Source organism: Haemorhous mexicanus, chromosome 25 (genome assembly GCF_027477595.1).
Source record: "Haemorhous mexicanus isolate bHaeMex1 chromosome 25, bHaeMex1.pri, whole genome shotgun sequence".
NCBI classification, from domain to species: Eukaryota; Metazoa; Chordata; class Aves; order Passeriformes; family Fringillidae; genus Haemorhous; species Haemorhous mexicanus.
Window position 1 is genome coordinate 2,204,540 of NC_082365.1, and position 14,910 is coordinate 2,219,449.

The 14,910-nt window shown below is 58.0% G+C and overlaps 1 protein-coding gene across 5 annotated transcripts in view; it reads left to right on the forward strand.

Moving 5' to 3' along the window:
- The first annotated feature begins 6,886 nt into the window (after window positions 1-6,886).
- The window catches only part of FOXP4 (forkhead box P4), a 61,156-nt gene continuing 53,132 nt past the window's right edge, over window positions 6,887-14,910 (forward strand). For 4 of the 5 annotated variants that reach the window (XM_059867846.1, XM_059867850.1, XM_059867848.1 and 1 more), the window contains exon 1: window positions 6,887-7,027. The gene's annotated coding sequence lies outside the window, so the exon portion shown is untranslated. Of the gene's footprint in view, window positions 7,028-7,921; window positions 8,061-14,910 lie in introns of those variants that run through there. The other variant, XM_059867847.1, reaches the window with a different exon arrangement.

A 14,910-nucleotide genomic window follows, 5' to 3' on the forward strand; every position in this document is an offset into this window, starting at 1 on the left:
CAGGTTATTGTTCATTTCCCGCCTGTTAATGGCCAGATCCCTCCAGCCGTGCCCAGCCCCGAGCCTGGAGAGCAGCAGGAGGAGCCGGCAGGAAACCTGGGCTGAGCAGGGACGTTTTCATTAAACTTCCAAAGGCAAAGTGGGCAGGACGAGCCCCTGTCCTGCCTGGCAGCTCTGGGGAAGCAGCAGCAGCAGTGATGGCTGCTCAGAGCACCCCAGCAGCACCCAGGGTTGGTAAGAGACAGTGATTGCATTTTTGGAAGCCTTTCTGTTCTGATCACCCAAGGGGTTTGGAACTGGAGCAACTTTGAGGTCCCTTCCAAGCCAAACCATTCCCTGGTTTGTGATTCCAAGAGCCAGGCAGAGGAGGCTGGAGCCCTGGTGCAACTCATGGCCTCAGAGGACAGAAACCCCTTTTATGTCCCTTTGTCACAACGTTCTTGGCTTGGGAATAAAAAGGGACGGAGAATTCTCTTTCCCTTCAAACCCTGGCAGCCCAAAGGGAAGCAAACTTGCTTCCCACTGTCCCAAGCACTGGTTTTAGGGACACCCTGGTCCCACCCTGCTCGGTGACATCCATGGAGTCCCATTTGTGGTGGGAGCAGCCCCCAGGCTCCCCTCACACTGCCCGGGCTGGCTCTACTCAAGCTATTACGGTAATTTGATAAGCCACTTCTTCGTGATATGAATCTTTGCCTTCGTTAAAGGCAGGGAAAAAAAAAAACCATTGCATTTTGATGGCTCACAGGGACAGTTCATTAAGCAATCAACTCTTTTAATGAAATATTTCTTTGTTAAAATATTCATTGATCTGCTGGGGTGTGCGTGGAGAAGGGGAAGGAGCGAGTGTCCCGAATGCTTTTCTGTGGAGTCGTCCCAGGGAACAGCAGGATGTGCCCTGGCATTGCCAGGACAGGAATTCCCCCTTCCTTCCTTCTGGAGAGCCTGGAGAGAGGATTTGGGGTTTTCTGGGTGGTTTTGCCCCTCCTCTAACCCACCTGAGGTGCCACACGCCAGGTCTGAGGGGGGATGCGGGGTGGGCTCGGTTGGTGACGTGTGGGGACATTGTGACAGAGCTGGGGGGAAGTTGGGCCAAGGACGAGCAGAAATGGAAGTGGCAGCGTGGGAAGAGGGTGTTCCCGAGGGGAGGGACTCTCAGCCAGGTGTGAGGGGACCATGGGACAGCAAAGAGCATTTTACACCCCACAGAACTGCAGCCACCTTCTCCAGGAGCAGGAGGGAGCTCAGGGAGCCAGGACAGAGAACGTTGGCAGGAGAAGAAAAGAGAGGAGGGGAAAAAAAAACTCTATCAAAGGGTGAGAAATGAACAACTGCAGACAAAGCAGCGAATGTGGCCTCCCCCCTCCTTCCTCCAACCTTACACCGTGAGTAATTCCCGGCCGGCACCGTGACGGCTCCGACAGCAGCCACCACGTGCGGGTGAGCATCTCCTGAAGGAGCAGGAGGGAACAGCACGGGAAACACAGCAGAGAGCTGAGTCCTGCTCCAGGAGGGAACAACTCAGGCACACGTGGGAGCTGACTCCTGCTCCAGGAGAGAACAGCTCAGGGAAACACAGCAGAGAGCTGAGTCCTGCTCCAGGAGGGAACAGCTCAGGGAAATGTGGGAGCTGAGTCCTGCTCCAGGAGGGAACAGCTCAGGGAAATGTGGGAGCTGAGACCTGCTCCAGGAGGGAACAGCTCAGGGAAATGTGGGAGCTGAGACCTGCTCCAGGAGGGAACAGCACGGGAAACACAGCAGAGAGCTGAGTCCTGCTCCAGGAGGGAACAACTCAGGGAAATGTGGGAGCTGAGTCCTGCTCCAGGAGGGAACAGCTCAGGGAAATGTGGGAGCTGAGTCCTGCTCCAGGAGGGAACAACTCAGGGAAATGTGGGAGCTGAGTCCTGCTCCAGGAGGGAACAGCACGGGAAACACAGCAGAGAGCTGAGTCCTGCTCCAGGGAGGAACAGCTCAGGGAAACACAGGAGCTGAGTCCTGCTCCAGGAGGGAACAACTCAGGGAAACGTGGGAGCTGAGTCCTGCTCCAGGAGGGAACAACTCTGGGAAACACAGGAGCTGAGTTCTGCTCCAGGGAGGAACAACTCAGGCAAACACAGGAGCTGAGTCCTGCTCCAGGAGGGAACAGCTCAGGCAAACACGGCACTGCCAGGAGCTGAGTGCTGCTCCGGATGAGTAACGTTCTTGGAAAATCAGGGAAATGATAAAAAAAGAGGAGAGGGGAGGAAATCCCACAGGCACAGCGCAGCACGTGCTGGTGGGGACAGGGGAGCCTCCTGTCCTGGGTGCCCAGGGCTTGGCAGGGCTCGGGGAATTCCATCGGGGCTGGGTGATGGCTGCTTGCAGCTCCTTGCTCTCCTGGAGTGGGGCTCTGCAGGCACAGAGGGGTGGTAGGGGCTGTCTGGGGACCCCCCAACAGCCCAAACATCCTCGTGTCACTGTGTGGGAGCACTCCCAGGCACTGGGGGTTTCCCTCCCTTACCCATTACCTCCAGCTCCCTAAAACCTGGCTGAGTCCAACCCTCAGCCTGCAATGGGGGAAACTGAGGCACGGCCCAGCCACCAGCCAGGGATCCGAGGTGGTGAAAGCTCCCTCAAAACCCACCCTGAGCTCTGAGCTGAGCCCAAGCTGCCGATGATTTCCTTGCTATCCCCTCTCTGTGCAGCTCTGGGACTGTCGGGATCCCTCCCTGGGGATCACCGGGGGTTTCTGCCCAAGGGTGCCGGGATCCCGCTGGCTGGAGCAGGGGAGCAGTGCCAGCCCTGGGACAGGCAGCAGCCTGCGGCTTTCCCGGGCAGCCAGGAGCCTCTCATCACTTACAGGAACTCGGTGCATCATCCCCTGGCCTTACGCAAGAGCCGAGCGGGGTCCAAGAGCTGCGGCGGCCGCGGCCCCGCCAGCGCAGGGCAGAGCCGGATTGCTCCGTGTGCTCGGCACCTGGGAGCAGCACTGACCCTCGGGGGGTCTCTGTGGGACCCCCCAGGCTCTCCAGCCCTGTGCTGGCTGGGGGTGCAGCGCCCAGAGCCGCGGAGTTCCCCAGGGAAGGGCTGGTGCTGCTCCCTGCTCCGCTCGGTGCCCTGGAGGGGCTGGGATGAGTCCCGGGGATGCTCAGGGAGGAGAGGAGCAGGCAGAGGGCTGGGCTGGGGGCACTGCTGGGCATCGCGGGGTGCTGGGGTGAAAACTGATGGAGGAATTTGGGTGGAAAATCTGATCTGCTGCTTAGCAGTTGAAATTTCCTCCTTGGAAGGGATGGGATTTTGGAGTTCAGCTGTGTCAATGCACAATGCCATCCCCAAAACACTGCTCTGGAAGGGAAAAATTACTGTCTTCCCTCATTCTCTCAATTTCCCCATCCCCAATTCTCTTTTTCTTCATATTTCCATGTGCTTTTTCTCTTTATTTTGCCTGGGAAGCAGGAGAGAGAGAGAATCCAGGACGAGGCAGGAAGCAGAGGAGTTCAGGGGACTTGTTCCCATCACCAAACACTGATTTTTCAAGTGAGCACATTCAGAAAACTCGGATTTTGTTTCTGAAGTTGCTCTTCCCACAGAAGAAAAAAGAGAAAATGAAGGAGATGTTCTCCACTACCTGTTTGCCAGAAATGCCAGCCCAGTGGCAAATGGGCTTTGGGTTCATCTTGGGGAGAACTTCCCTGCAGGGATGAGGGTGCTTCAGGTGGGGTGAATCAGAGCCGTTTTCCTTAGGTGGGATTCAGGATAAACCCAAATTCACCTTTTCCTTGGCAGATTTCAGCTTTCTGTCAACCTCACAGCAAACTGGGATTGTTCCCATTCCAGGCAAACATGAGTTCACCATCCTTTGGCTGAAAACGTTCAAGATTTTCAAAATCCTGGTTACGAGATCAGACAGTCCCCAGAGGAGAAAAAGCCCAAATTTTGTGAGGAAAAACTTCCCCCAGCTGGGAGGTCGGGAGTGGATTGCAGATGCCGAGAGTGAGGATGAGCTGGGAAGAGGTGGAAGGTGGAGTTTTCCTGGAAGAGCAGAAGGACTCTGGGTTTGGGGCTGATCCCTCACCCCGCTCTGACTCTGCTGCTCAGGGCTGTGCATCCACACAAAAAAATTCATCCCAGAGCTCCAAATCCTCCACTGGAGCCTCTGGAGGTGATCCACGCCCGGGGCTTTACCTGGTGCAGAACAAAAGGAAGTTTTTTCCCTTCCTTTTTTCCCTGTGTCTCTCTTTTGAGAGCTCAGCTCCTGTGATCTCCTTCCTGGGAATTTCCTCATCCCTGATGTCCCCACTGCTTTCCCAGGTCCCTCAGAGACCAAACCCCAGCAGGGAAGGAGCTGCACCAACCCTGTGTGACCCTGATCCAGCCGTGTCTCCTCACCCAGCCCCCTCCTCCCTGCTCTGCCTCATTTCCAGGCTGACACAAAGAGGGATCTCGGGGCCAGGCTGGGTTCACAAACTGCCCTTAGTGCAAGGCTGCCCACGTCTTTTCCTGCAGCTCCTTCCCTCTCTGAGGATGTTTGATGTCTTCAAAGAGGCTCCTCTGATGAAGGGAAAAGAGGGCAAGCACAGGTTGGACCAGGCTCGTCCCTCAGAGCTGGTTTTTCACTCAGGAAATGCCACTTTGGGGTGGGATAAAAGTGGGCACTGTGTTTGTCATGGGCTGATGGGTGGGAGGAGAAATCGCAAAGGGCTCGGAGCTTCCAGGGCTCCTGGGGTTTGGAGGGTGTCAGGAGGGATCTGGGCTGGACTGGGGGGGTTGAAGATGCTGCACTTCCCATGTGGGGACCCCCTGAAATGGGGTGGGGTGTCCCACAACTCTGAGTGGATTGAACCATCGAGGGTGATCCAAGTGCTGCCTCTCCCCTGCCGTGCTGGGAGAGCTGGGAATGTTCATCCTGGAGAAGTGAAGGCTCCTCACGCCTGAAGGTGCTCCAGGAGAGCTGGAAAGGGATTTGGACAAGGGCCTGGAGCGAGAGGAAGTGGCTGCCCCATCCCTGGAAGCACTCAAGGCCAGGCTGGATGGACCTGGAGCAGCCTGCTCTGGTGGAGGTGTCCTATGGGATGGGATGGGATGGGATGGGATGGGATGGGATGGGATGGGATGGGATGGGATGGGATGGGATGGGATGGGATGGTGGGCAGAGCCAGCCCTGCTGGGCCACCCTGCATCCGAGGGGTCACCCAGAATCCAGAGCTGGCTGGAGAGGCTCTCCTGGTGTTCCATGGCAAGGAGAGGAAGGCTGTTTTCCCATGAAAGGAGGTGCTGGCAGAAAGTGGAGCCCTGGTGCTTCTGAGAAACGGGGCCTGGGGCGCCTCTTCCCCGAACTCGGGCTCCTTCCGCCAGGAGAGGGTTCTGCAGAAGGGGGAGCAGCAGAAGCTCCCTGATGGCAGCTCCAGAGGGGACTGACACCAAGCCAAGCCCTCTGGAAAATCCCAGGACCCCAACAGGGATGGGTTAAGAGCTCAGTTTCAGCCTGGTGCCTGCCCTCATCCTGTCTGTCCCCTTGAATGGAAGATTTTTGGGGACAAAACCAATGGGATATTTCCTAGGGCCATCAGAATGTCCTTGTAGAAAACCAGCTTTCCCATCTCACAGAAATTCCCTAACTTTTCATTCAATAATAGATTATTTTTAAAAAAACCCGAACCAACCATAAACAGCCTTCCTGTAAAAAATTAAATTATAGGGAGAAGAAAAATCCAGGTGGGTTGAAATTCTTTTCATTCCAATTTCACCTCTTAAAGCTACTTCAGCTGTCCTTAAAACGGAAATTTCAAAAGAGCTACTTTTGAATTTTAAAAAAAAGGGAACAGAGTGGCCACTCTTTGGTGCCATCAAGGTGTAACTGGCTTTGGAAAACCTCTCGGTGTGGGAGTGGGATCATCCATCCCAGGAGTGCAGGTGCCTGAGGCAGGTGGGAATTCAGCCTCAAACTCTGAGGCAGCCTCAGTGGCAAGGCTGGGACGCTGGTCCCTCCTCTGCTCCAGCTGTGTCACCCTGACCTGTGTCCCCAGCGCTGGGAGAGGGACTGGGAGCAGCACCCGGGTGCTGGATCGGGTCCAGCTCCCTGTCGGAGTTTTGGGGCCTCTCTGCCGATGTTTGGGTGCAATATCTGGGGGCTGGTTTGGGTGCAGCACCCTGACACAGCTCTGCTCCCCCAGGGGCTCTGGGGACTCTGTCCCTGCCGTGGGATGGGATGTCGGGGTGTCACAGGGGGTGTCACAGTTGGAGGTGTTGGGGTCACCAGCTCAGCCTCTCGCTGTCCCCATCTGTAAATGGGGCTCAGCGCCCCTGTCCTGCCTCTGCCCCGTGCGTTGAACTCGTTCTGAGCTCTCTCTCCCCACCCGGCCGACCCTGTGATCCCACGGAGTGCCCCGAGCCGTGTCCCCAATCCCCCCGTGCCTCAGTTTCCCCGCCGCTCCCCCCTTTCCCCAAGCCCACGGCTTCGCCGCGCGCCGGGAACCGAACGCGGCAGAAACCAATTAGCGCAGGCATTAATGAGCAAAACGCGGGGGGGTGGCCCAAAGAACGGCGGGGTGCGGGGTGGGGGGAGAAGGGAGGAGGCTCCATCCAGCGGGGTGCTCCAACCAGCGGGGGGACCCCCCCCCCAAAAACAAAAAACCAACTCCGCCGAGCGAGCGGGGGGCGCGGGGGGGGATGCTCGGGCGGGGAAAGCGGCTGCACCTGCTTTAGAGGAACTATGGTAGGGCGGCCGGCGCCCGCCCCGCGCCGCCGCCGCGCCCGCGCCGCCGCCGCGCCGAGCCGGACCTGAGCGCGGCCACGGCCCGGCCGGCCCCGGCTGCCCGCGCCCCCCGCGCCCAGCCCCGCACGGCCCCGCTCCGCAGCGCGGCCCTGCCGCCGCCGCACGGAGCCCCCCGCCCGGCCATGCCGCGCCGCCTCTGAGCTCCGGCCCCGCCGCGCCCGCCCCGTCGAAGTTTGGGGAAGGTGCCGGTGCGGGGAGGGCTGTGCAGGGGTGGGGGGGGAAGGAGCGGCGCGGCTCATGCCCGCCCCGGAGCCCGGCGATCGGCGCGACCAGGTGGGTGCGAGCGGCGCGGGAGGGTCCGCGGGTGTCTCCGGGGGAGGGGGGCGCGGGGCGGGACCCCCCGGCAGGTGCGGGGGGCGCGGGCCGTGTCCCCCCTCGTGTCCCCTGGCTGCCCCCGGCGGGCCGTGCCCCGCGCTCGGCCGCGCCGCGCTCGGAAGTTTTGTTACGGCGCCCGGACAAAGGGAGCGGGGCCGGCGCTGGGGGAGCCGGGGGTGCGGGCGGGCCGGGGCTCGGCGGGGCGCGGGGGGCACCGAGCGCTCGGGGATCGCGGCGCTCCGCCGTGCGGGGTTCGCCGGGGGGGCGCGGGGGTCTCGCCGCGCCCCGAGCAGCGCGGGGGTCCCGGTGCGTGCGGGCTGCCCGGCTCCGGGCGGGCGCGGGGGTCGCCGCCGCCCCCGAGGCGTTTGGGCGGCCGGGAGCCGGGAGGGGGGGGGGTCGCAGCCCCCTCGGCGAGGGGGGGTCGGGCCCCGGGAAAGTTGCTCTGCCGCCGGCACAGCCGCGCTGCCGGTGCCGGATCCGGACCCGCCTCCGCTCCGGCGCTTCGGGGGTCCCGCACCCCCCGAGGGGGCAGCGCACCGGGGTGGGGGGGGGGGCCCGGCCTCCCCTGCCCTGCAGCCGCCCCAGCGCTCCCTTTGTTGGTGCTTCCCATTTCCTCCCCATCTTTTCCTTTCTCTCCGGCAGTTTTGGTTTAATTCCGGCTGCTGGAGGGGCTCGGGTGGGTTTTTCCCCCTTTTTTTCCCTTCCTCCATCACATTTTAACTCAGCCTCGACCCGCCGCCGTTTGGGCCCGGGGGTGTGATTCCCTCCTTGGAGAGAAATCCGTAAGTCTGCCCCAAGTTTTGCAATTCCTGGGAGAAGCAGCCGCCGCCGTCCCCGACAACCTGCAGCCAGCCCGGCCGTCGCTCCCGCAGCGCCCTGGGAAAATCCAGCGCCGCGTCCAAAACCCTAACCCAGACTGCAAGGTGAGGGAGAGGAGGACGAGGCACGGCTTCGGATGGAGCTGGAGAATATTCCCGAGAAACCCGCGCAGGTTTGGATTCCGGAGGGGCTGACGGCAGCCGGCTGCCCCGCGGCTCGCCCGTGCCTGGCTTCCACCCGGTTGTAAAGTTTGCGGGGGTTCCGTGCGCCTTTGTTCGGACGGGGAGAGAGGTTGGGGAGCCTTTTCCAAGGATTTTGGTGGGGGGGGGTCGGGTCTCTCTAACCAGGACACGATGCCTGGTGCCGCGGGAGCTCAGCGGGGACGCTGCCGGCAGTGGTTGCCGGTGGTGCCGGCAGTGATAACGTGTTCGGGAAGAGTTTTTATTACGGAGCATCGTCTTCTGGGAGTTCCGAAATTCCCGGGCAGACAGCGTGTGCTGGCTTACCCGGAGCCCTGGATCAGCCTCCGGCAACATCCCCTTCCCACCGCGGTGTCCGCCGTCGTTGCGATGCTCTCCGGGCGCTGGCAAAGTTCAGGGATTTCTATTCTTCCCGGCTCCCTCTCCCTCTCCTCCGTGGGATAAACAAACGCGCCTCTGTCTGCTCTCCCCTCTCCCCCTCTCCGGGAGGAAAGGGCACTTCGGGAAGTGCCGCGGATGGCTCTGGATGTTTCTTTGGGTGTAGGAAATCTGGTTTGAGTTGGCAGGCGCGTTCGGAGGTGTGGATGGGAGAGAACAAGTGGAGCGTAATTGGGTTTTCTCTTTCCGTTTGAGAGCGATGCTGGTTTCTCTTTCCCCGTTTAAAACTCGAACAAGCCAAGGGCCGTGTGTCTCCCCCTCTCTCCCTCCTGTGCACTTTTTAATACAAATGAAAAATGTGCGGAGGAGAAAGTGGGAATAATTCACCAACCCCACTTTGCCGGGAGTCGTGGTTGGGAAGTGCCTGCTCGGAAAACTTGTGCTGAGATTATTATAATTTTTTTTTCCTGCTGCTCTTAATGTAGTCCTGGAGGAATTCGTGTCTGAATTCGTGTCCGAATTCCTTCCTGGGATCACTCCTTGGCTTCAGGCAGCTCTTCCCTCCCCATCACTTGATACCCCAAGATTTTCCTTTTCCCACCCTCCACCCCAACTTCCATCGGATTAAGACCTCACTTCTCCGCGAGCGTCGTAAAGCTGTGGGGCAGACAATAAAATTGTTATTAGTTTCTGTATTAAAAGGTTGGGTTGTTTTTAACCCAAACCAGAAGGAGGATTTACTTTTACAAATTTCTGCTGGTGTGTTAAAAATTTACACGGGGAATACGTTCCGTGGAGGGCAGGGATTTGATGTTAAATCAACCCAACATGTGTCTCACTCACGCAGGCGGCGTGACCCGGTCCCGGGTGTCGGCAGGGATGTGTTCCCTTTCATGCCTCCCCATATCCTCGATTAAAACACAGCAAAGTCTCAGGGTTTTCCAGAATCTTACCTCTAAATTAAGGATTTTAATTTTTTTTTTAATTGCCGCCCCACCTTAAAGTCCGTCAAAAATAAATCTAACAAGCTCCAGGAGCGGGTGGGTGGAGGAAATAATCAGGGTTGGAAAAATTACTCTGCTCTCCCCGTTTTTATTTAATTTTTTTCTCCTTCAGGTCACTTAAATTGAACTGGGAAAGGGGAAAATGTGGGGGAGAAGGGGCAGAATTCCCTGTGCCAAACCAGGGAGCTTTGTCAGGGCTGTGGAGCCCTGGGAGGCTCCGGCTTCTCCTGCCCTTTGTGGTGTGGGACTGGGGGCTGTGGAGAAGATCCCGGAGCCCTCTGCTCCCGGGATCTCCCAGAATTAATGCTGGGAACTTCTGCTCTGAGCTGCTCCCCGTTTATTTTGATGTGGAATTTAATTTATTATTTGTTGGGAGTGTTTTTTTTTGTGGATCTCCCCCATCCCAAAGCCCCTTTTTCACGGGATTCTCAGTGTGGGGACGGGAGTGCGTCCGCTCCCGGATCGAGCATCGCTGGCAGGTAAAATATAAAATCCAAAGTGGCACCACCGAGCAGCACAAAGTTGGATTTGATGGGAGGGAAAAGTGCAGGAGATCGGGATCGGTGTGGAAAATCCCCCCCCAGCCCCTGCACCCCGGGATGTGTCGCCCACCGGGGTCAGGGAAGGAGGAGGCGAGGGGGGAAAGGCTGAGCAAATAAGGTGGAATAAAACGGATTAAAGTTGCTGCTGGGGGAGGTGGGGAAGGGGCTGGAGAAACAGATAATATCCAAAATATCTGTAAAATCTGTGTCCAGCCCTGCTGTCCTGCCTGGAAACCAGGAGGTTTTACATCCCCTTTGGAAAAGGGAAGAGCAGGGAGCATTCGGAAAACAACAACAACAACAAAAAAAAAAATCAGTGCAATGTATAGAACCGAGTGACACTAAAATATCTCCTCGGGCTCTCGGCCTTTCTCTCCTAATAACCCGGCAGGAATGCGAGTGCACTCAGTTGTGAAGTTGCTGCCCGGAGAGCCCGGGAGCTTTTCTTTTCCGCCGCTGGCTCGGGGGATGCTTTGAGTCTGCTGATGTTTGTGTCTCGCTGTGGGGCTGGGGAGGGGCCGGGGGGCTCTGGCTTTCAGGGTTTTCTCTCCTTTGATATATTTTTTTTTTTCCACCATCCTTTTTTCTCTTTTCTTGTCGGTCCGGCGGGGAGCGGGGCCGGAGGGGGAGAGTTGTGGGGCTGGGATTGCCTTTGTGGCAGCAAGGTGGGGGGCAAGGGGAACAGGCTCATTCTTCCCACCAGGGAAAGGCGGGAGGAGAAGCCTGGAGGTCCCTGGGTTTATAACTCATACACATTTATGGCTCCTTGCCTTTCCCCTCACCGTGGGCTTTGGGAGCCCGAAGGATTTGGGGAAATTCTCTTCTTTTGGGAAGGGCTGTGATGGTTTTTTTGCCCTTCATCCCCGTGGGTTTGAAGCCCAGCAGAGCGCTGGGATGGGGCTGGCAAGGTGGGTTTGGGGTCTCCAGGGGTTCTTCCCCATTTCTGGGTGCAGGGGGGGATCCCACCTCCTCCTCCAGGGCCACTCTGGGTTTTTGCTCTGCTCCCGAAACGACCCCGCTGCCGCCTCGGCGTCACCTGCCGCTTCTGGAAGTGGGAACTTGAAATTTCCTGTCCCTTCCTCTCTGCTGTGCAGCTCCTGCAGCACGGACAGGGGGATCCTGCAGGGTGGGGAGCTCGGTCCTGCTCCGTGGGCATCTCCCCACAGAGGGAAGAGCTCTGGTAGCAGGAGAGGGAAGGAAAAAGAGAGAAAAGAAAACCACTCAGAGCTTGGAATTTCCATGTGTTTGCCTCGGAAGGTGAAAAAATCCTCCCTGAGCCACTCCTGGATGCACCTGATTGAAACTCAGGGGGAGCAGCTGGCTTGGAAATAACCCCAGGGGCTGGGACATGGCCCTGCATGGAGCTGGTGACACTTGGGGTGGCCCCAGAGCCCCCTGAGTGGCCGTGGGGCTGTGACCAGGCTCAGGGCAAGGACTTGCACCCATTTTATCTCTTACAAAACCTCCTTGTGCTGCACCTTTTCAAGTCAAACAGAACTTGTAGATCAAGATGGGGCCGGGCACAGCTTGAAAAACTTCCTAATTTCTTTTTTTTTTTTTTTTTTTTCTTTCCTCCCCCCCTTCTCCAAGTGTTTGGGAGATGAAATCCAGCCAAGACGCTGCTTGAGGGTTTGTTTTTGTTTTTTACAAACTTTTCCTAATTTAAACGGCTCTTGGCATGGCTCAGCACGAAATGTGTTGTGGTGATCCGGCTGCCCGGGACAAAAACGTGCTTGGAAGTGGAATGGCATCAGGGAAAAGGGAGAGGGGAGAGGCAGGAGAAGCAGAGGAGGAGGCAAGGAGGGATCCAAAGCCACGATTTATTTCCTAGGGATCCTGCTGGAGCAGGGATGAGCTGCAGGGAAGTCATTAAGGGATTCCTGCGCCACGGGCACGGCGTTGGCACCGGGACGCGCAGGGAAAGGAGCCTGGCGTGAGTCTGGATCTTTTCTCCCGGGGTTGATTTCATTTTTAAGGAAAAGCCAGGCTGTGTTTGCAGCCTGCTGTGCCCAGGTCTCTCTGGGTGGAGCGTTCTGGTGCCAGCACTGCCAGCCCTGCTGACACTTCCCGGCGGCTCCGTGCCCTGGCAAGTTGGCAGCAGCTGCTGGCAGCGTGTTCCCGTGGAAGCTGTCCCTCCTCCTGGGGTGTAGAGCCAGGTTGGCAGCAAAACCAGGGGTTTTTCCTGGAGAATAAAGGAGCAGAGGGTGGATGTGGAGGAAATCTCACCTTGCTCAGCTCAGGGCTCCGCGCTGGGTTTGTCAGGGGCAGAAGTCGGGGTAATGAAATGGTTTGATGGAAGATTCCTTTCAAAACTGTGGGAAAGTGCACAAAATAATTTAAGGGCATGGAGAAGGAAAAAAAAATCCCATGAAGGGGGATGATTTGGAGGTGATTTGGAAGTGGTTTTTTTCTGCCTCATTGGGAAAACTCCTCCGGAGCTGGAATGGGCAGATGGGGCTGGGGAGCACCGGGATGGCCCTGGCTGGAGCAGGAGGAGGAGGAGGAGGAGGAAGCCCCAGTGGGATGGGTTTGTGCTCTGGGTGCTGTCAGGTTGTGTTTGGCAGCTCGGGGAGATGCTGCCCCCGTTCCCACAGCCATGGAGCCGTGGCCGGGAGGAGCCGCTCGCCCGGAGCAGGTGCTCAGGAACGGCTCCTTGGAACAGCCCTGGGCTCATCCACGGGGATTTCCCTGCTCCAAGGCTGATAAAGGCACAAAATCGATGCCATTCCAGGTCCCTGGTTGAGCATCCCACTGCCAGCCTCCCTCAGGATCTGTCAGCTCTGATCCCAAACCCTTCCCTTGCTTTCTCCGAGTCCTGCTTTATTCCACAGCCTGTAGATTTTAGGTGAGTGATTTTCTTTTTGCTGTCTGGGAGCTGGATGTGGATGGGACCACCTTGGAGGAGCTGTCATGGATTGGGAAAAGAGGGAACAGTGGAGGAGGGCTCGAGGCTGGAGGCTTAATGCAGAATACAAGGCCAGGATTGTGCTGTGGAGCCAGGGATGAGCTGTGATCCCGAGTTCCCAGCAGTTCCTTCCATCTGGAGGCCCCTTGGATTCACATTCCTGCCTCTCCGGGGTGTCTGCCATGCCTGGGAGTGGGGATGTGCCCCCAGTGCCCTTCTGCTGGTGCTCCTGGAGCTGGCACCGGGCTGACGGCTCTGCTGGAGCCTCCCATCCCGTGCCAGGCACATCCCTTGGGATGGGGGTTCCAGCACGGGGCACCCCACCTTGCCCACACGGTCCTGGAGCTGCTGGGAGGGTGCTCCTGGAGCAGGAGTGACCCCACAGCCTGCAGGGACCTGGGGCTTCCTCAGCTCCTGGGAGAAGGGAATGCCTGGCAGGGATGGCAGGGATGGCAGGGGACATCCCAGGATGGGTGAAAGGTGCCCCACTGCAGCCTCAGGAGAAGCTTTTGGGGCTCAGGGTGGGCACAATGGGGTTGGAGGAGCCACCCAGGGTGAGGGGACAACTTGTGGCAGGAAAAACCTGGCAGAGCTGACATTCCTTGTTGAGGATCCAGAGTTTTGGGCTGATCTGGGCAGGAATATTGGGCAGAGACCTTGTGCTGGACAGGGAGAGGAGCTCTCCTGTCCTCTCTGGGTGCCACTTCCAGGCTGTGTCCCTTGTCCCAGCAGGGAGGGAGGTCCTGAGGAGCTCTGTGTCCCCAGGAGGGTTCCTGGCACCCAGCAGGTTGCTCCTTCCTCCAGGATGCTGCCAGAGCTGGCAGTGGGAGGGAAATTCCCTGGAGCGTGGGGTAACTTGGATGGGGAAGAGAAACTCGGCATCAGCAGGCCTGATAAAAACAGGAGGAGAGCAAATAAAGGCATGGGGAGAAGTGTCCCGTAAGTTTTGAGGCAGGAAATGTTAATTTTGGAAATGTGCTGGGCCGGGCAGAGCTGCAACCCCCTGGATTTTTACCGAGGTGGGTTCAGGTGGGATTATAAAATCTCCAGCTTCGCCTGTCTCTGGGATTATTTCCTGAAAATTTACATGTCTCCTTTACACCCCAACCTGCTTTCCCTGCAGCTTCCTGGATGGATTTTTATCCTGCATTTGTGCAGCAGGGTCCTGCTGGGATGGGGTTGGGTTTGTGGGCAGGGCAGGGTCTCCCCATCCCCATCCCCTGCTGCCCTGCCCTGTGCTGAGCCTCAGCTCTGCCCAAGCTGGCTTTGGAGAGCCAGGCTGCCACAGATGTTCCTCATTAATAAATCAAACCCTCAAAATCAACAGGAATTCCTCACTTGGAACTCAAAAGGGGCCCTTGTCACCTGCTGGGTGGGTAAAGCTGGGGCTGGGGTGTGAGGAGGAGGAGGAGGGTGATGCTCCTGCTCATCCCATTGCTCCCAGCTTGTCTCAGCCTCTTGGAACTCGTGGTCTGGGGTTTTCATCCTCACTTCTGCCTCTCTGGCAGGACCCATTCCTGTCCCTCTGGCCCCAAAGCACTCGGGGTTTTTAGGGGGTCTGGGTTTGGCAGCAGAGCTCTTGTTCTCCCGTGGAGGTGAAGGAGAGGAAGAATTGGGGCAGATCTCTGTAATTTTGGCTTTTTGTGCATATTGGGGAAGGGAGATTCCCTCCCTGTGCTCTTGAGAGAAATAGGTGAAGGGAAATGTCCCAAAATCCCTCCTGGGAGAAGTGGGAGCATCAAAACAGGTGAAGGGAAATGTCCCAAAATCCACCCTGGGAGAGGTGGGAGCAGAGTGTGTCAGAGAAACCCCGGGAAGGGAATTCTGGCTGAGCTCTGCTCCCGTGGCTCAGCACAACCTTCTCTCCATCCCCTTTTTCCAACGTGACAGGAGTGGGATTTGGGCTGGAGTGGGATTTGACTTTCCCAAAGTCAGACCCAGAGTGCTGGGGGCTGCAGGGTCCAGCTCAGCCCTTTCCCATGGGATGGGTCTC